The sequence below is a fragment of the Heterodontus francisci genome, chromosome 35, assembly GCF_036365525.1.
Source record: "Heterodontus francisci isolate sHetFra1 chromosome 35, sHetFra1.hap1, whole genome shotgun sequence".
Lineage (NCBI taxonomy): Eukaryota > Metazoa > Chordata > Chondrichthyes > Heterodontiformes > Heterodontidae > Heterodontus > Heterodontus francisci.
This window is the reverse complement of record NC_090405.1, coordinates 33,430,572-33,450,642: the sequence shown is the minus strand read 5'-3', so window position 1 is coordinate 33,450,642 and position 20,071 is coordinate 33,430,572. Positions and strand designations below refer to the sequence as shown.

At 45.5% G+C, this 20,071-nt stretch overlaps 1 protein-coding gene across 3 annotated transcripts in view; it reads left to right on the top strand.

Annotated features, from left to right (window-relative positions):
• The first annotated feature begins 573 nt into the window (after window positions 1-573).
• Window positions 574-20,071, top strand: part of dapk2b (death-associated protein kinase 2b) — a 160,287-nt gene continuing 140,789 nt past the window's right edge. For all 3 annotated transcript variants that reach the window (XM_068015279.1, XM_068015278.1, XM_068015280.1), the window contains exon 1: window positions 574-673. The gene's annotated coding sequence lies outside the window, so the exon portion shown is untranslated. The remainder of the gene's footprint in view (window positions 674-20,071) is intronic.

Genomic DNA, 20,071 nt, shown 5'->3' with positions numbered 1-20,071 from the left:
CTGATAGCATGTGCACCAACATACCCGAAGGATGCAGTTGGACTACGGTTGCCAACTCTGGTGGCACATATTCCTGGAGGTTTCATCACGTGACCTCCCCCACCCTCCATTGGTCACCCGACTCGTCCATCCTCACCGCGCGCCAATTGGAAGGCAAGAAGACTCTTTATTACCCAATTGGATGATTCCCGACTGCCAACGAACCAGCCTGTTCGCCATCCCCCTCTCTCCAATATATACAACAACAAAATATTTTAACGTCCCTGTGATTCTACTCCCTGGTGCTGCACCGTCCAGGAAATTAATCCTCAATTCAATGGAAACTCCAGGGCAACTCGGGAGTATTGGCAACCCCAGGTTGGGGCCGGGGTTCAGTCTGAAGATACTTCCCACTCAGGGCAACTTTGTTACTGTTTCCACTCTTGCGGCTACAATTGTATCGAGGGGCGGGGCGGGCGGTGGGAAAATAGGGTGGTCACGTGTGCCTGCAGCGGCTTTAAAGCGCCTGGCAGCGAGGGGGCGGGGCCGCGCAGGCGCGCTTCTGGCACGCGCTCCCTTTCGTTCCTCGGCGTGGAGGGGCCGGATTTGGTGCGCGCGCTCCCCGGGCTCCTCTTATAGTCCCGCAGCATGGGAGCCTCCCGCTAGTGGCAGCCCGGTCAGCAGTGGGGAGTGGGTAAGTAAAGGGCTCTTGTACAGGTGCCGCTCCTTTTCAATCTCCTTAAGTAATGTTAATAATTTAAATTGTCTTAGCACTAACTTTTTACTGTTGCTAATTAATTACTGATAGGACCAAAGTGACAGGAATCCCCGCCTTCCCTGTCTCACCGAACAGTTGTGATGAAAGTCTGAGGGTGATCCCAATACCTGTTGTCTCTGACTGAACTTGTCGGATTTTGCAACTGAAATGTACTTTTATTATTAGCTGGGTACTGGTGTTTGCACAAAGTCATGTGTCAACCAGCTATCATTATTTTAAATTACTTATTAAAAATTGTTATTCTTGACTTGTGGATAAAATATGCCAAGCCATGTACTTTTTCTTGTCTTATTCTGTCTCGAACGCTTTTGAACTTAATTTCAGGTTTTTTTCTCTCTGTTTTGAACAAAAAAGCTTTTTAATTTATCCTGGTAGTCTATTCCGGTAGAGTATAAACTTGCATACTCCATAGGCTTTGAAACTGGGGTCATGGACCCATGGGAATCGAGTGGTCAGATTGCTGTATGCTTTAGTATTTCATGACTTACTACCATGTTATCTGATGCCATATACTCATAAAATTCTGCAGTGAAGACAGTTTTCTTTTGAGTAGTTGATACTGCCTATTGGCATCTACGATAAGGATCAGGACACTACGTTGTCTTAGGTGTTGACTTGTATGTCCTTTGTGACACTGAGAGATTTGGTTCAGAAATGGGAATTGATGATCGCAAGTTTTCCCCAGCTGCGGCGAGGTGTCATAGGTCTTTTTCTTGTCTGTTCTGAAGTTCAGACGAGAGTTTGAATTATTTCCTGGGGACGTGTCTAATACCAGGAACTGCATGGGGTTGTGTTTCATTCTACATGGTCTTGGCACATCACTTTGTGCGCTTTTAGTGATAAATAAACGATTAAAAACAACCAGTATGATCCTTTTGGGTGAGGGAAGAGGGGCGGTGTCCCTTAGATGAGGGGAGGAGGTGGAGGTGTCCCTTGGATGAGGTGGGAGGGCGAGGTGCCTCTCAGGTGAGGAGGGAAAATGGGGGAGATGTCCCTCGGGACGGCAGAGTAGCTACGTGGTTCTCCTATTTAGTATACGTCTCTGTGAAGGCAGGTGAGTTGCTCCTCACCTTCTCCCACTGTGGGCTCCATCCATTAGCCCTGTTCACCTGGTAAATCCAAATTTTTCTAGAATGTTCCAGTTACAGAACCTTACTCTGCAGGCATCCCACAGTTCACCCATGAGCACCGACGTTAAACATCCAATTCCACAATGACAGCTACAGGAGAGAGAGGAATTTTTTTGGATGGGATGGGGGGGGGGGGGGGAAACCCCAAAGAATTTTTGACTAGGTACAGAAATAGAACGGAAAATGTACAAAAGCTTCCCATTGTTGAGTGACTCATCGTCAAGTTCCAAACAAGCTCCAGTGGAAAGTGCGTTCTGTAAACATAAATTGGATAAGGCTACAACTAGCAAAGGTGATGACAAAATACACACTTCTGCCGATCCTAACCCACCTGCTTGATGTATCCAGGTGTAATCTCTGGGCCCAGTTTGGGGGCGGGTGATGATCACTTGTATTATTTGAGCATTTACAGTTAGAATTTTCAAAAACGATGTCATGATTTCAATGGCTTAGAGTGAAGGAGCTTGTTTTCCCCCATTTAAAAAAAAAAATCATTACTTAACTATGAAAGTGTTCAAGTCTTACACTTTGGTGTGTTTAGTGGTTCCTCAGACTACTTAAAAAAAAAATGCTATCATTGGCAGAAATTCACTTCCCAAAAACTTAGATTTCTAAATAAAAAGACAAATAGAACATGCAGTGTCTTCCTACGGTGCACGCTATTGAAAACCATTATAGTGGAACGTCTAAGGCACTGAATGACTGCTCCTGTGGCCTGTGGTTTTGGGGAGTAATGCAATCTTGAAATTAACATATCTAGAGGGATTATCTCCTTTTGAAAAGTTGTAGCGAGATCATTAGTACATTATTTCTAAGCACACCTCACCCATGCTGCTGAGTTTCTCATTCATGCTTTAGTTACCTGGTCACCCTCCCATCCTTCGTATTCCATAAACATTGCTGCCCATATCTTAACTTGCTACAAGTCCCATTCACCCATCACTCCTGTCCTCTGACCTGGATGCTTCTAATTTAAACTTCTCATGCCCTGTGTTTAAGTCCCTCCCTATCTCTGAGACCTTCTCTAGCTCTACAACTCTGCTGAACTGTCTGTTTCTCTGACTCTGGCTTCCTGTGCTTCCCAGTACCTTTATCCCATCATCGCCAGCAATGCCTTCAGCTGTCTAAAATCCCTTGTTCTGGAATTCCATCCATAAAGCCTCCTCCCCACCCCACCACCTCCCTCTCCTCCTTTTAAATTCCTCTTTCAAACCTCCCTCCTCTGTCAAGCTTTTGGTCAGCCCTCCTGATATCTCCATCTGTTGACTTAGCATTTATTACTTCTTTGAACCTCTGTGAAGCACGTTGGGGTGTTTTTCCTGCTTTAAAGTTGCTATATAAATGCAGGTTGTTACTGTTGTTGAATGCAAATTGTTATTGATATGAAGGCATTCTTTATTATTATTATGATTAGACCTGCTACTACAGTGAGTACTTGAGGTAAATACTATAGCTGTTCTACTCAGAACTTGGTCGTGGCAGGAGACTTGCAGGAGGACAGTGGAAACGCTTTAGAGATATCCTGAAAACATTCCTGAAGAGATCAAACATCCCCATCGACTCGGGGGAGTCCCTGGCTCGTGACCATCCTAGACGGAGATTCGGAAAGGCATCGTATAACCTCAAGGGACTTGGTTGGGAACATGCGGAGGCAAAGTCGAGGCGCTGGAGGGAGCGCACAAACCTCCAAACTACACAGCTACCTGATTCTTCACGCACCACCTGCCCTCGTGTGACAAAGTCTGCAGATCACACATTGGATTTATCAGCCATCTCAGAACCCATTGAACTGGAGTGGAAGCTAGTCATCGTCTATCCCGAGGGGCTGCCTACGGAGAAGAAAGCATAGATGCATTTAAGGGGAGGCTAGATAAACGCACAAGGGAGAAGGGAATAGAGCATTATGCTGATAGTTAGTTGAGAAGGGTGGGAGGACACTCGAGTGGAGCAAAAGTGCTGGCATAGCGTGGTTGGGCCAGTTGGCCTGTTTCTGCTGTAACATGTAAGATAATTCCTGTCCGAGAATGTCATTCGTCACTCTTGTCACATCACCATGACTTGGAAGAATCAGCGAAGTTTACAGCCCAGAACAAGGCCACGCATCTCATTGTGGTTACATTAGCACTTTGCAAAAGAAATCCATGACTATTGCCACCACCCTGCTTTCTCTCCTTCGCTCTGTATCGTCCACTGATTCACGTGGCACTTTGAGTTTTACCTCCCCCAATGCAGTAACTCTTGAATGTGTTTGGTCCTATTAGCCAGGACTGTGAAGTACCTCATAAATTCTTAATAGCAATGCCCTGGAATGAGAAGTGAGGTTTGCAGCAACTAAATTAAGACCATGGAGCAGGTGGTGATGGGCATCAGTACAGAGGTTGCAGCCAAATACACGGAACATTTTGTAAGCCATGAATTTCTGTTCCTCAGCGTCGATGCTCTTTTGGATGTGTCTATTTTTGCTGCTTTACAAGGTATAAAGGAGGGGAATTTGGCACTTTAACTGTTCAAATCTAGCAGTCCCATTTACAAACTGCACAACAGCAGCTACTGGCAGATTTTATGTTGCTCCTGACCCCAATGCAGTTGTCTCTTTTTATAGCACTTTGTGTGTTTTACAGCATAGAAGAGGCTAATCGGCCCGTCGAACCTATGCTGGCTCTCTGAAAGGACTATCCAATTTGTCCTACCACTGCCCCCCTCTCCCCCACCCACCGCGCGCATTTAAATTTATTCTTGCTTCCCTTTTGAAAGCTATTATGGATTCTGTTTCCACCACACGTCCTGACAGGGCAGTCCATGGGCTAAATTTTACAGGCCCTCCGACATCGGGGGTCATGCGGAGGAGCCCGGAAAATTCTTTCGGGAGAGGCCTGCCACGACCCCCCCCCCCCCCCCCCCCCCCCCCCCCCATTGCTGGGAAGGCTCCGCCGTATTTTTGCTGGCAGCAGCGAGGCCTTGGGGTGGCTCCCCCCCACCTCCCACGGTGATATTCCAGCCGGTGGCTGGAAGTCCCATGCCTTTGGAACCCCCGTTTGGGGAACCAAGGCGAGACACTGGTGGGGAGGAGTGTAATTCTCAAGCCGGCGGGGGGAGCGGGGAGAATTATTGGTTGTGGGATGATGGGGAGGGGTTGAGGATCATAGGTGCTGAAGTCAGGGGGGAAGTTCAAGGTGTTGAAAAGGTGTTTTTTTTGGGGGGGGGGGGATATGTCAAATTTTTTAATGAAGACTCTGGTGGGAGAGGGGAATCATGGTAAAATTAAAAGTATTCTGCAGTTTACTTTGAAATGGGACCCTTAAAAAAAAAAAATAAAAAAATTTAAATGAGACTGAAGGGCCTGAAGCCCTTTAAAAATAGTGCCCGACGCCATTGCCAGGGACGGAGTGACCACCCTCTCTACGTCATCGGGGGCGGCCGTTCCACCCCCTCCATTTAAATGAGCCCCCGCGCAAAATATCCCGGGAGCTCAGCGACGACTCATCTGCACCCAGAGACCGCCGAGATCAGAGTGCACCGCCATGATTTGCGGCATGCTGATAAATTTCAGCCCCATGTCCTAAAAATCCTTAACAAATATATATTTCTCTCCTCTCCATCCATTCTTTGGTTAATAATCTTAAACCAATGCTGTTTAGTCACTGGCTCACAGACCAGTGAAAATAATTGTTTTTGATGTACTTAATCATGACCTCCTGTAATTTTCAACATCTGGACAGCACTGGAGCGTAGCTTCGGCCTTGGTCATGATTTCCTCTGACCCCAGATTGACAATATTCACAATCTGCGCTGAGACTTAAAGGCCTGTATTTTAATGGGCTGGTGGGGTATGGTGAATGTGAGCCCCGAAGGGGGTGCTGAACCTGCGGAGTATGGGGATCCAGAGCCTTGGACTGTTTTACGGCCGGACCTCCTTTTGAATAGATTTCCTCCGCTAACCTACCCCTCACATTCCTGGCTGCGTCCACCCCCTGACAGGCGGGTTGGAGTTTGGAGGGTGGGAGGCCACAGTCAGAGACCTGTGCAAAGACTCCCGGCAGTCTGGTCATGTGGGGGAGGGCCCTGGAGGTGATCAGGGAGTGTAGGGGGAGAGGAATCTCAGCGTAAGGGAGGCACAAAGTTTCCTTGCGAGGACTTCTACCCATTTATTAATACGCAACAAAATCTATAAACTCCAGCAGGGCCTCTTCTGATCCATAACCCTTGGTTTTGGCCTGGCGGAAAGGAGGAGAGAAGCTAATACTGCCCTCTTCTCAGTTCTCAGTGCCCAGTTCTGAAGCGTCACTGACCTGAAACGATAACTCTGCTTCTCTCTCCACAGATGCTGCCAGACCTGCTGAGTATTTACAGCATTTCTTGTTTTTATTACTGCCCTCTTCTCGCTCCCCTATGGCCACATTAAATATTTGTATGTTTTAACAGCATCCCACTTCCTTTCTAGGGTGTCCCACCCGAAAGAGCAGTAAAGATCAGGACATGGCAGGAAGCAAATGAAATGTTGTCATTTATTGCAAGGGGAATAGAGTATAAAAGTAGGAAAGTTTTTTTCCTCCTGAGGGTTGTTAGTCTGTGGAATTCTCTTTTCCCAGAGAGCAGTGGAGGCAGGTTCATTGAATATTTTTAAGGCTGAGTTAAATAGATTCTTGATCGACAAGGGAGTCAAGGGTTATCGAAGGTAGACAGGAAAGTAGAGTTGAGGCCACAATCAGATCAGCCATAATCTTATCAAATGACAGAGCCGGCTCAAGGGGCCGAATGGCTCCTAATTTGTATGTTTGTATGAAGGCAGCGGGATCAGAGGAGTAAGTGACTAGCCTCATTTTAACTGCCCCCTCCCCCTATTTTTCACTTAGTCTGGTGGGAGAGGGGTTTGAATAGAAGCCAGTGAGCCATTCCATGATCAAATCTGAACCACCTCCTAAAAAGAGTCACCAACTTCAGGGGAGGGGAGAAACTTGGGGGAATAAAGCAGTAAGCCCATTTTACTACCCAGTCCCAGTAACTAACCCTGAGCTCCCTGTCAATCCCCTAAACAAGGTTGTCACTGAAGTAATCCGATCTAGTTAACTCCATGTTGACTGGAATCATGCTGTTTGGGCAGGAAAGTTGCATGTAACTTTTTTTTTGTGCAGGACGCAAAGGAATTTTTAAAAAAGGTTGAATGTTAGCCTTTAGAGCGATAATTAAACAACCAGTGCACTTTGACCATAAACCCCCACACATCAACTCCAAGTTTTCTTTTCTTAGCCCACATTCTGCCTGATTATTTTTCTCCTTTCAAGCTTGATTTCTAAAGCTCTATCGGGTTGCTCTCATTAGGGTGGCTAGGGCAGGTCACAGCAGATGCACACATTCCAACATGGGAAGAATTTGCTGCAAATGGTCTTGATAGGCCAGTGTTTTCTGGTGCAAAATAACCATTTAATAATAACAAGCTGTCCTTTCTTGCTATGTAGCAAAATGGTGCCATAGTAACAATGTATTTTAAGCTGCTTAATTTTTGCCAGAAACAAGTTTAACACTAAACCAATAATTTTGGCTTAAAAAGGTGAGTCCACATCTGCAATTCTCACTGCCAAAGGATGTATGGTCATGTTTGTACTTGTGAAACTTGGAAGTTTTTGAATATAGTTTTCTTTTTTATTTGTTCATGGGATCTAGGCCATTCTGGACCTGGTATTGGGGAATGAGCCCGGCCATGTGGTCGAAGTTTAAGTGGGGGAGCATTTCGGGAGCAGTGACCATAATTCCATAAGTTTTAAGGTACTTGTGGATAAGGATAAGAGTAGTCCTCGGGTGAAGGTGCTAAATTGGGGGAAAGGCTAATTATAACAATATTAGGCAGGAACTGAAGAATTTAGATTGGGGGTGGCTGTTTGAGGGTGGGAGTCTTTCAAACGTCAGCTGATTAGAATCCAGGACCAGCATGTTCCTGTGAGGAAGAAAGACAAGTTTGGATAACGCGGGATATTGTGAGCCTAGTCAAAAAGAAAAAGGAAGCATTTGTAAGGGCTGGAAGGCTAGGAACAGACGAATCCCTTGAGGAATATAAAGACAGTAGGAAGGAACTTAAGCAAGGAGTTAGGAGGGTTAAAAGGGGTCATGAAAAGTCATTGGCAAACTGGATTAAGGAAAATCCCAAGGCTTTTTATACGTATGTAAAGAGCAAGAGGGTAACCAGGGAAAGGGTTGGCCCACTCGAGGACAGAGATGGGAATCTATGTGTGGAGCCAGAGGAAATGGGCGAGGTGCTAAATGAGTACTTTGCATCAGTATTCACCAAAGAGAAGGACGGTGGATGATGAGCCTAGGGAAGGGAGTGCAGATAGTCTCCGTCATCTCATTATCAAAAAGAAGGAGGTGTTGGGTGTCTTGCAAAGCATTAAGGTAGATAAGTCCCCTGGGCCTGATGGGATCTATCCTAGAATACTGAGGGAGGCAAGGGAAGAAATTGCTGGGGCCTTGACAGAAATCTTTGCATCCTCATTGGCTACAGGTGAGGTCCCAGAGGACTGGAGAATAGCCAATGTTGTTCCTTTTGTTTAAGAAGGGTGGCAAGGATAATCCAGGAAATTATAGGCCAGTGAGCCTTACGTCAGTGGTAGGGAAATTATTAGAGAGGATTATTCGGGACAGGATTTACTCCCATTTGGAAACAAATGAACTTATTAGCGAGAGACAGCATGGTTTTGTGAAGAGGAGGTCGTGTCTTACTAATTTGATTGAGTTTTTTGAGGAAGTGACGAAGATGATTGATGAAGGAAGGGCAGTGGATGTTATCTATATGGACTTCAGTAAAGCCTTTGACAAGGTCCCGCATGGCTGACTGGTACAAAAGGTGAAGTCACATGGGATCAGAGGTGAGCTGGCAAGATGGATACAGAACTGGCTCGGTCATAGAAGACAGAGGGTATCAGTGGATGGGTGTTTCTGAATGGAGGGATGTGACTAGTGGTGTTCCGCAGGGATCAGTGCTGGGACCTTTGCTGTTTGTAGTATATATAAATGATTTGGAGGAAAATGTAGCTGGTCTGATTAGTAAGTTCGCGGACGACACAAACGGCTCCTCGGCCACAACTTCAAAGCGCCCGCGGGAGATGTGCGGCTCGTAGTGCATCTGCAGCGCAATGTTGGCGAATTCCTGCTGGTACTGGAGCCCGAGGCTGTCGCCCACCTCCAGGAGGACACGGATGAGCTTTCCCGGCATCGATGGTGGGAGCTGATGAAATGTTTTATTACCTGAACCCCCTTTTTCCGCTCCCCCCTCGCACCCCCTCCTCCCACTGGCATCTACCTATCCCTGAGCAGGGGCCCTAACAATCCCACTGCCTTGTGGGCGTCTCAAGGCAGAGTCCATGGCCAAGAGAGTAAACGCTAACAGAAAATCCGGAGCGGAACCCTGTAGGCGGTCATGTGTTACCTTTGGCATGTTTCTGGCAGTTCCTGCAGCCATACCAGTGCCAAACGTCGTGCTCTGCACTCCTTTGGACCCCACCAGAAAGGCCGAGAGGGGGGTTTTGACGCTTGGTCAACTCACAACCCCCATACATTCGCCCAGGCATGCGCATTGGGAGGTCACTCCATAGTCGCCTCACAGCGACTGAAACAACACGGAAGGCAGCAGTTACGGGTTATAAGTCCAACTCAATTGACGTAGAGATATGGCGCCACGGGTTGCCTTTGTCGGTGGGAGAGGTCATCGCACCTCACTGGACAGCTACTGCCCGCCTCAAACCGGGCAGCCCCTGGTCAGTAAGGTTCTGTCCCGCCACAGTCCACCTTCTTCAATGGGTGCTTGGAGCTCAGGGTCATTGCTCATCATGATAGAGCCACCTTCAAATGGCTGAGAACGCATACTGTCCATCTGACTGCTCACCGCCTCTGGTACAGTACACCTACTCAGCATCTATGCTCCAACACTCTGCTCCCCACATGGACTGTAACACCGCACCAAACAGCACGAAAAAAGGAAAGAAGGTACCAGCCCTTCGTTTTGCAAACTGGAACGTCAGAACTATGTGTCCTGGCCTGTCGGAAGACCTTACACAAATCAACGATTCTCGGAAGACCGCCATCATTAACAACGAGCTCAGTAGACTCAATGTGGACATTGCAGCACTTCAGGAGACATGCCTCCCTGCGAGTGGATCTCTAACAGAGCAAGACTACACCACCTTCTGGCAGGGTAGGGATCCTGAAGAACCAAGACAGCATGGAGTGGGCTTCGCCATCAGAAACTCTTTGCTCATCATGATAGAGCCACCTTCAAATGGCTCAGAACGCATACTGTCCATCCGACTGTTCACTGCCTCTGGTACAGTACACCTACTCAGCATCTATGCTCCAACACTCTGCTCCCCACCTGGATAAAGACCAGTTCTATGAGGAACTCCATAATATCATTAGTAGCATCCCCAATACCGAACATCTGTTCCTGCTGGGGGACTTTAATGCCAGGGTTGGGGCCGACCATGACTCATGACCCTCCTGCCTTGGGCGCTATGGCATTGGAAGGATGAATGAGAATGGACAGAGACTGCTTGAGTTGTGTACCTATCATAACCTCTGCATCACTAACTTGTTCTTTCACACTAAACCCTATAACCAGGTTTCTTGGAGGCACCCAAGATCACGTCATTGGCACCAGCTGGACTTCATCACCACAAGGCGAGCCTCCTTAAACTGTTCAAATCACACGCAGCTTCCACAGTGTGGACTGCGACACCGACCACTCCCTGGTGTGCAGCAAGGTTACTCAAACCAAAGAAGCTGCATCACTCCAAGCAGAAGGGCCACCCGCGCATCAACACGAGCAGAATTTCTTATCCGCAGCTGTTACAAAAATTTCTAAATTCACTTGAAAAAGCCCTTCAAAACATTCCCACAGGGGATGCAGAGACCAAGTGGGCCCACATCAGAGACGCCATCTATGAGTCAGCCATGACCACCAATGGCAAACGTGTGAAGCGGAATGCAGACTGGTTTCAATCTCATTTTGAAGAGCTGGAACCTGTCATAGCCACTAAGCGCATTGCACTGCTGAACTACAAAAAAGCCCCCAGCGAGTTAACATCCATAGCACTTAAAACAGCCAGAAGCGCTGCACAAAGAACAGCCAGGCCCTGCGCAAATGACTACTGGCAACACCTATGCAGTCGTATTCAGCTGGCCTCAGACACCGGAAACATCAGAGGAATGTATGATGGCATGAAGAGAGCTCTTGGGCCAACCATCAAGAAGATCGCCCCCCTCAAATCTAAATCAGGGGACACGATCACTGACCAACGCAAGCAAATGGACCACTGGGTTGAGCACTACCTAGAACTGTACTCCAGGGAGAATGTTGTCACTGAGACCGCCCTCAATGCAACCCAGTCTCTGCCAACATGGATGAGCTGGACGTACAGCCAACAAAATCGGAACTCCGTGATGCCATTGATTCTCTAGCCAGCGGAAAAGCCCCTGGGAAGGACGGCATTACCCCTGAAATAATCAAGAGTGCTAAGCCTGCCATACTCTCAGCACTCTACGAACTGCTTTGCCTGTGCTAGGACGAGGGAGCAGAACCACAGGACATGTGCAATGCCAATATTATCACCCTCTATAAAAACAAAGGTGACCGCGGTGACTGCAACAACTACCGTGGAATCTCCCTGCTCAGCATAGTGGGGAAAGTCTTCTCTCGAGTCACTTTAAACAGGCTCCAGAAGCTGGCCGAGCGCGTCTACCCTGAGGCACAGTGTGGCTTACGAGCAGAGAGATCGACCATTGACATGCTGTTCTCCCTTCATCAGCTACAGGAGAAATGCCGCGAATAACAGATGCCCCTCTACATTGCTTTCATCTCACCAAAGCCTTTGACCTCGTCAGCAGACGTGGTCTCTTCAGACTACTAGAAAAGATTGGATGCCCACCAAAGCTACTAAGTATCATCACCTCATTCCATGACCATATGAAAGGCACAATTCAGCATAGCGGTGCCTCATCAGACCCCTTTCACAACCTGAGTGGCGTGAAACAGGGCTGTGTTCTCTCACCTACACTGTTTGGGATTTTCTTCTCCCTGCTGCTCTCACACGCGTTCAAGTCTTTAGAAGAAGGAATTTTCCTCTACACCAGATCAGGTGGCAGGTTGTTCAACCTTGCCCGCCTAAGAGCAAAGACCAAAGTACGGAAAGTTCTCATCAGGGAACTCCTCTTTGCTGACGATGCTGCATTAACATCTCACACAGAACAGTGTCTGCAGAGTCTCGTTGACAGATTTGCGGCTGCCTGCAATGAATTTGGCCTAACCATCAGCCTCAAGAAAACAAACATCATGGGACAGGACGTCAGAAATGCTCCATCCATCAATATCGGCGACCACGCTCTGGAACCGGTTCAAGAGTGGCTGATGGTCGGCACAGACTCGGTGGGCCGAAGGGCCTGTTTCAGTGCTGTATCACTAAACTAAAACTAAACTACCTAGGCTCAACTATCACCAGTAACCTGTCTCTAGATGCAGAAATCAACAAGCGCATGGGAAAGGCTTCCACTGCTATGTCCAGACTGGCCAAGAGAGTGTGGGAAAATGGCGCACTGACAGGGAACACAAAAGTCTGAGTGTATCAAGCCTGTGTCCTCAGTACCTTGCCCTACGGCAGCGAGGCCTGGACAACATATGCCAGCCAAGAGCAACGTCTCAATTCATTCCATCTTCGCTGCCTCCGGAGAATCCTTGGCATCAGGTGGCAGGACCGCATCTCCAACACAGAAGTCCTCGAGGCGGCCAACATCCCCAGCTTATACACCCTACTGAGTCAGCGGCGCTTGAGATGGCTTGGCCATGTGAGCCGCATGGAAGATGGCAGGATCCCCAAAGACACATTGTACAGCGAGCTCGCCACTGGTATCAGACCCACCGGCCGTCCATGTCTCCGCTTTAAAGACATCTGCAAACGCGACATGAAGTCCTGTAACATTGATCACAAGTCGTGGGAATCAGTTGCCAGCGATTGCCAGAGCTGGCGGGCAGCCACAAAGGCGGGGCTAAAGTGTGGCGAGTAGAAGAGACTTAGCAGTTGGCAGGAAAAAAGACAGAAGCGCAAGGGGAGAGCCAACTGTGTATCAGCCCCGACAACCAATTTTTTCTGCAGCACCTGTGGAAGAGTCTGTCACTCTAGTATTGGCCTTTATAGCCACTCCAGGCGCTGCTCCACAAACCACTGACCACCTCCAGGCGCTTACCCATTGTCTCTTGAGACAAGGAGGCCAAAGAAGATAAATTGTTGCTCCGTTTTGAAATTTGGCATCCTTGTATCTGTCCTGATTAGTGGAAGATGAGAAATTTCGACAGCATGTCTTTTTTGTTCAGCACAAGGTGAAATGTTGGAAATTTGGATTGAATGATGTATGATGAAAGATGGCGATTATGTTGAAGCCTTGAAATCACTGTTTTACTAAAACTGAGTTATGCTTTCATATGCCATTTACAGTTTGCATCTATCATGTTCACATCCAAAGTTATTAAATTATAAAGTTGCACAAAAACTTTATAATGAAAAACTAACCTCCTAAGTAGGTCAGTATTGCTCCTTCCCATGCACCAGACATACTGAATGTGAATGAGTATACATGCAAACCAATGCACATACACACACCTATTTTCTTTGTTTGAAATGCACGCAATTTAATGCAGTAATTGAGATCTTAATCTTATTAATGTTGGTAAATGTGCAACTTTATATTCCTTGAAGTGTCATTTTGGTAACATTTCTGCTTTCAACCGAAATGTAAAATGTTTGTACTTTCTGATGACCTGATGTATTTGTTTTTTTCCTGTAATTTTGCTACGTTGCTGCCTCTTAAAATAAACACTGCTGCTGTCCAGGTTCGGGCAGATTTGAGTGGTGCCCTGCTGCGGACTGGTACTACCGGCAATGATGTACTCTCCCCTGGCTGGGCCTTTTCCAGGCCATACTTCATCCCTTCCACCCAAAATTCTAACCAAGGCTTGCAAACTCCAACCCCAAATATCTGACATTCGATCCTTGAGATTAAACGGTTTAACATTGTGACTATTAGACTCCTATTGGAGTTTGTTTTGTTTTATTTGAAACATGCTTCACAATATGTCAGTTGAGTGATTTGTTACATCTTTAATTTACAGCAATGGAAAGAAATGGAAATATTTTTCATGTCAGTTTGACACCACAACCATTCTAATATAAAATGCAGAGAGGACAGATTTAACAATTACTAAAGAACTGTTTCACTACTCAAATGTTACCTTTTATTAAGTTTATGTAGACAACACAATGGTCAGAATTTGTTGAAAAACTACAGTGTGTGAATGACTCACGCCATTATTAATGTACAAATCAGCTAGAACTCTTAGCAAGGAAGAGATAATCCCGTAATTACGGCATTTTACCCTTAACTTCCTCATGATTTTCATTTAAATTACTGGATTGCACATTGATTATCCATCAAATTTGCCCAAGAGTCAAGTCTAGTAATTAATAGCGTAAGTATCTTTATAACGAGGTGATAATTGAGTATTGCTGAAAATAGACATTTTGTTAAAGATTTTCTTCCACTCATCAGGACAATTTGCAAGAATACCGATGTAAGGGAAAGCATCAAATTTATGCTGTATGAGAAGAGAGTGCTGAGTGGTAGAGGCATTGCCATGGAGAGTGCACCAGTTTATGGTGACTGACAGTTAACTGCAAAACTTTGTTTGAAATTTAACCCAGGCAGCTTGACTCTGGTCAAGGCATTGCCCTGAGGAATGAACCAGTGAATGGCTGTCACTTATTTTGTTTAGCTGAAACAGGCACAATGTGTGTACGTGTTCTTTCTGTCTGCCCTATGAATTGATACATGTAGCTTCCAGTACACACAAATACGCCACACTGCGAGCCTGACTGACAATCTTAAATTGGTTGTCAGCATAATTCCTAGCACACTGAGGATTATTTAGCAAATGTTGCCCAATCGCGGAATCTCATCTAATGTTGGACACTGTGTTTTGAGTTTTGCAAGCACGGGCTGGTTCGGTATGGCCTGTACCTTGCCCATTGTGAACAGCAGAAGGGACATGTTGGATATAATCCGCCAGTCTTTGGGACATACGGCATGTATACCTAGCATCACGCTGGCATTGAAATTCATATATCACATTACTCATATTTGTGCGATAGGCAGAACGTGCTTGCAAAACTCAAAACACAGTGTCCAACATTAGATGTGATTCCACGATTGGACAACATTTGCTAAATAACCCTCAGTGTGCTAGGAATTACGCTGACAACCAATTTAAGATTGTCAGTCAGGCTCACAGTGTTGCGCATTTGCGCATACTGGAAGCTACATAAATTAATACACAGGGCCCTGTTCTTCGCAGACAGAAAGAACATGTACACACATTGCACCTGTTTCAGCTAAACAAAATAAGTGACAACCATTCGCAGGTTAATTGGTCAAGGCATTGCCCTGAGGAATCAGTCAAGCTGCCTGGCTTAAATTTCAAACGAAGCTTGGCAGTTAACTGTCAGTCACCATAAACTGGTGCATTGATAGAGGCGTTGCTTTGGAGAATCAGAGTTCACTTCCAACCAATCAGCACTCTCTTTTTTCATACAGTATAAAGTCGTTGTTTTCCCTTGCGTTGGTATTCTTGCGGATTGTCCTGATGAGTGCAAGACGAAAAGCTTTGACAAAATGTCTCTATTTTCAGCAATACTCAAGTTCTGTACTACCAAATGACTATTTGGAGGTGTTAATGTAAATAACTGCCAATCAACCACTCTGGCCCAGCAAGTGAGCAATAAAAAGTGAGTCTCAATCCATCAAGTTGTGAATTGTTGGAGATGTTAAAAATATCAAATTTTAACATCGTTTTCTTCCCATTTGTCTCTCTTTCTCACTTTCCTAATTCAATCTTTCTTTCCCTCTCTCTTTATTTGTCTTCCTGTACTTGATTTGATGCTAATTCACCTTCTCAGTCTTTTGCCTGTTTAAGAAGATTAATCAGATTGACATAGTTAAGAAGTTACACTGTTTGTCCCAGATGAACCCTGTTTCCCTCGCTGCACCAGTATCGGCTCACACTTCCTATCAACATCCTGGGGGGGTCACCATTGACTAGGAACATAAATACTGTGGCTACAAGAGCAGGTCAGAGGCTGGGAATTCTGCAGCGAGTAACTCTCCTCTGTCTCCCTAATCCCTGTCCACCATTTACAAGGCACATGTCAGGAGTGTGATGGAATACTCTCCACTTATCTGGATGGGTGCAACTCCAACAACATTCAAGAAGCTCAACACCATCCAGGACAAAGCAACCCGTCCACCACCTTAAACATTCACCTCCCTCCACCACTGACGCACAGTGGCAGCAGTGTGTACCATCTACAAGATGCACTGCAGCAACTCACCAAGTTGGTGAAGGCTCGTTAGACAGCACCTTCCAAACTTGCGACCTCTACCACCTAGAAGGACAAGGCAGCACCTACAAGTCCCCCTCCAAGCCACACACCATCCTGACTTGGAACTATATCGCCATTCCATCACTGTCGCTGGGTCAAAATTCTGGAAGTCCCTTCCTAACGGCACTGTTGGTGTACCTACACCCCAAGGACTGCAGTGATTCAAGAAGGCAGCTCACCACCACCTCAAGAGCAATTAGGGATGGGCAATAAATGCTGGCCTAGCCAGCGACACCTAGGTCCCATGAACAAATATATAAAAAAAACTTCCAGTGACTTTGTGAGCACAACATTTTTGAGTTGAAGGGTGCAAGCCTAATGGGACGTGCTTTGAGATGCTCTGCTGCGGCAAATTCTGGGTCAATATAATATCAATGCTTGCAGTTGGGTTTTATTGCTTTTAACATTAAATATTCTGCTTATGGTCATAAAGATAGTAAATGATTGTGAAGATGGGGATGCAGTCTGTGGCTATTGATGTTATAATGACATGTATATGTAGAATGGAGGAATTCTTTATTACTCCATCAATTTGTATTTCATAAATATTGCAGTTTTTTTAATAAATGATTTTTCGAAACTTTTGTTTTATAATTACTTAATCTGCTGTCAGCACAACTAGCATTTTTATATCCAGCATTTTGTGTTTGATGTTTTGCCTGAGTTGTATTCTCTGCCATTGTCACCCTACTTTAGATGGATACCATCAGTGAACATGTAAGTCTAAGCTGAATGTCAGTGGTGGTTTTTAAAAATTCATTCCTGGGGTGTGGGCATTTATTTCTTGTCTCTAGTTGCCCTTGAATAAGTATTGGGAAGCCATCTTCTTGTCTCTCTGCAGTCTTTGACCTGGAGGGAATCTTGGAAGTGGTGGCATTCCCATGCACCTGCTGCCCTTGTTCTTCTAGGTGGTAGTGGTCACAAGTTTGGAAGGTGCTGTTGAAGGAGGCTTGGCAAGTTGCTGCTGTGCATCTTGTAGATGGTACTCACTGCTGCCACTGTGCATCAATGGTGGTGGAGTGCATGTTTAAGGTAGTGGATGGGCTGCTTTGTCTTGAAAGGTCTTGAGCTTCTTGAGTATTATTGGAGCTGCGCTCATACAGGCAAGTGGCGAGCATTCCATCACACTCCTGACTTGTACGTTGCACAGAGGTTTAGAGGAGTCAGTGGATGAGCCACTTGCATCAGAATGCCCAACCTTTGACCTGTTCTAGTCGTCATGGCATCGTTGAATCTGGTCCAGTTGAGTTTCTGGTCAATGGCGAGACCCCAGGATATTGATGGGAGAATAGCTGATGGTAATGCAATTGAATGTCAAGAGGAAGTGGTTAGGTTGTCGCATCTTGATAATTATTGCAGACATTTGTGTGATGTGAATGTTACATTCCACTTACCAGCCCAAGTCTGGATGTTATCCAAATCTTGCTGCATACGGGTTTGCGAAGACTTATGACTGGGAACTGAACATGGTACCATCAGCAGCGAACAAACCCCCCCACTTCTGATCTTATGATGGAAGGAAGGTGATTGATGAAGCAGCTGAAGATAGTTGGGCCTAGGATACCACCTGGAGGATTTCCTGCAGTGATGTTCTGGGGCTGAGATAACTGGCTTCTAATAATCAAAACCTCTATCCTTAAGTGCCAACCATTGGAGAGTCCGCCCACAAGCCCCATTGACTTCAGATTTATGAGGACACTTTTTGATGCCATGCTGAGTCGAGTGCAATGCTGCCTTGATGTTGAGGGCAGTCACTTTTCCCTCACCTCTGGAATTCAGCTCATGTCCAGAGTTGCTGAGGTCTGGGAGTGAGTGGTCCTGACAGAACCCAACTGAGCATCGGTGAGCAGGTTACTGGTGAGTAAGCGTAAGTTGAAGGAAAGACTTACACTTTTTCTATAATATTTTATAACTCTTCGAAGACCTCTCAAAATGCTTCCTATACCTGGCGTGCAGAGGCTGCTGTTAGACAGACAAAAGCAGTAGTAACCTTTTTGAGCACAAAATGGTTAGTGAGACTTTCCACAGCCCTGCACCAACACTGGAACCATTGGCTTGTTGGAGAATGGTGGGTGTGATTTTTCTGCCAAAAACAGCGGGCAGTTCTTTGCCGATTTTCTGATAAGCCACCTGCTGGTCGTGCTGGCCTCAGATTACCGACCCAATCAATTTTCCGGCATGGAGCTTGAGAGCAGAATGCTGACCTGGATACTGGAGGAATTCCCTGATCATCTTCCAGTAGATTACATGCTCAAATCCTGGAGTGGGTCTTAAACCTATTGACCCATACAGGAGATGGCTAGCTGAGTTGAGCCGGTGTGTTCTAATGCATAAAACAGTCAAAACCACTGAGGATAGAGCTTTGATGTGGATGAGATTATTTCACTTCTTCTTGTTCTGTAATAGTCAATGTTGTCTCAATGTTACTTTTGATGCATCAAAGTCATTTTTAAAAACTTGAAAATGCTTTAAAACTTTGAATTATCCAGTAATCTAAATTAAGCGTCATACAGAATACATTAGTCATAATTTAGTGCTAAAAATTAATTGTCAGAATTTTGAATCAAATTATGATATTTATAAAAAATCATTAGAAAATGGTATAGTGTCAGGTGACTGGAGGACAGCTAATGTAATTCCTATATTTAAAAATGGAGAGAGAACAAGTCTAATGAACTATAGACCAGTTGGCTGAACATCTGTGGTAGGAAAAATAATGGAATGCTTACTCAAAGATTGAATAGAAAAACATCTAGAAACTGAAAATATACTGAAGAATAGTCAGCATGTTTTTCAAAATGACATACTTGACCAAACTTAAACTCATTTGAAGAAGTAGCATAGCATGTGGAGTCGGGAGACGAGCAGCAGATTGCACAAGGATCGATGCTGGGACCACTATTTACATAAATGATTTGGACTCGGGAATTGGAAGTACGATTTCAAAATTTGTGGATGACTCCAAATTGAGGGCTGCAGTTAATAAAGAGGACTACAACCAAAGTACAGGGACATTAATTAACTTTAGAATGAGCATGTATTGACATGTAACTTCGATAGATATTGTAGTGTGTCACGCCACACAATTCGAACTTATGAGCTATAAAATGAACTTGTGAAATAAACCCGAAACTGAAATTTTTCTTGTAAACAAAAATGGAGTAAGAGGTCAGGTGACCTTTCCTGCCAATACACATAGAGCTACAAGAACCCTGAGCTAATTTTCATGTCTGAACAAGTCTTGGAGAAATCATTAAAATGTAAATAACCCTTTCTTGGTAATGGCTGCTTCTCTGCAACTGATTGGGTTAACAATACTGTCGTAGACTTTTTTGACTCCAAACTCAGTTTCATAAGAATGGATGTGAAAAGCCCTACTTTATCAAGGTGAGATGAGGATGAATGACATCTGGACCCCATTGTCTAATAGTTGCCTCACCATCCGAAACCATTTATGAGGACAATGGAAAGAGAAACTATATTCACATGACAGAAACTAGGTTTCTGGTAAGGAGCTTTTAGTAAAGGTATATTCTGGGCAGACAAAGGAGATCCAGCGATGCCATCAAAGAGAAAGGACCCTGCCTAGGATTACCAGTTTTGAGCTACATGTAGACAGAGACTGGAGTTGGTTGTGAACTCCCTACCTGAGAAATCATACCAGGACTTCACCACTGACCTTTGGTTGGAATATAACAGGATGCAACAGTGCA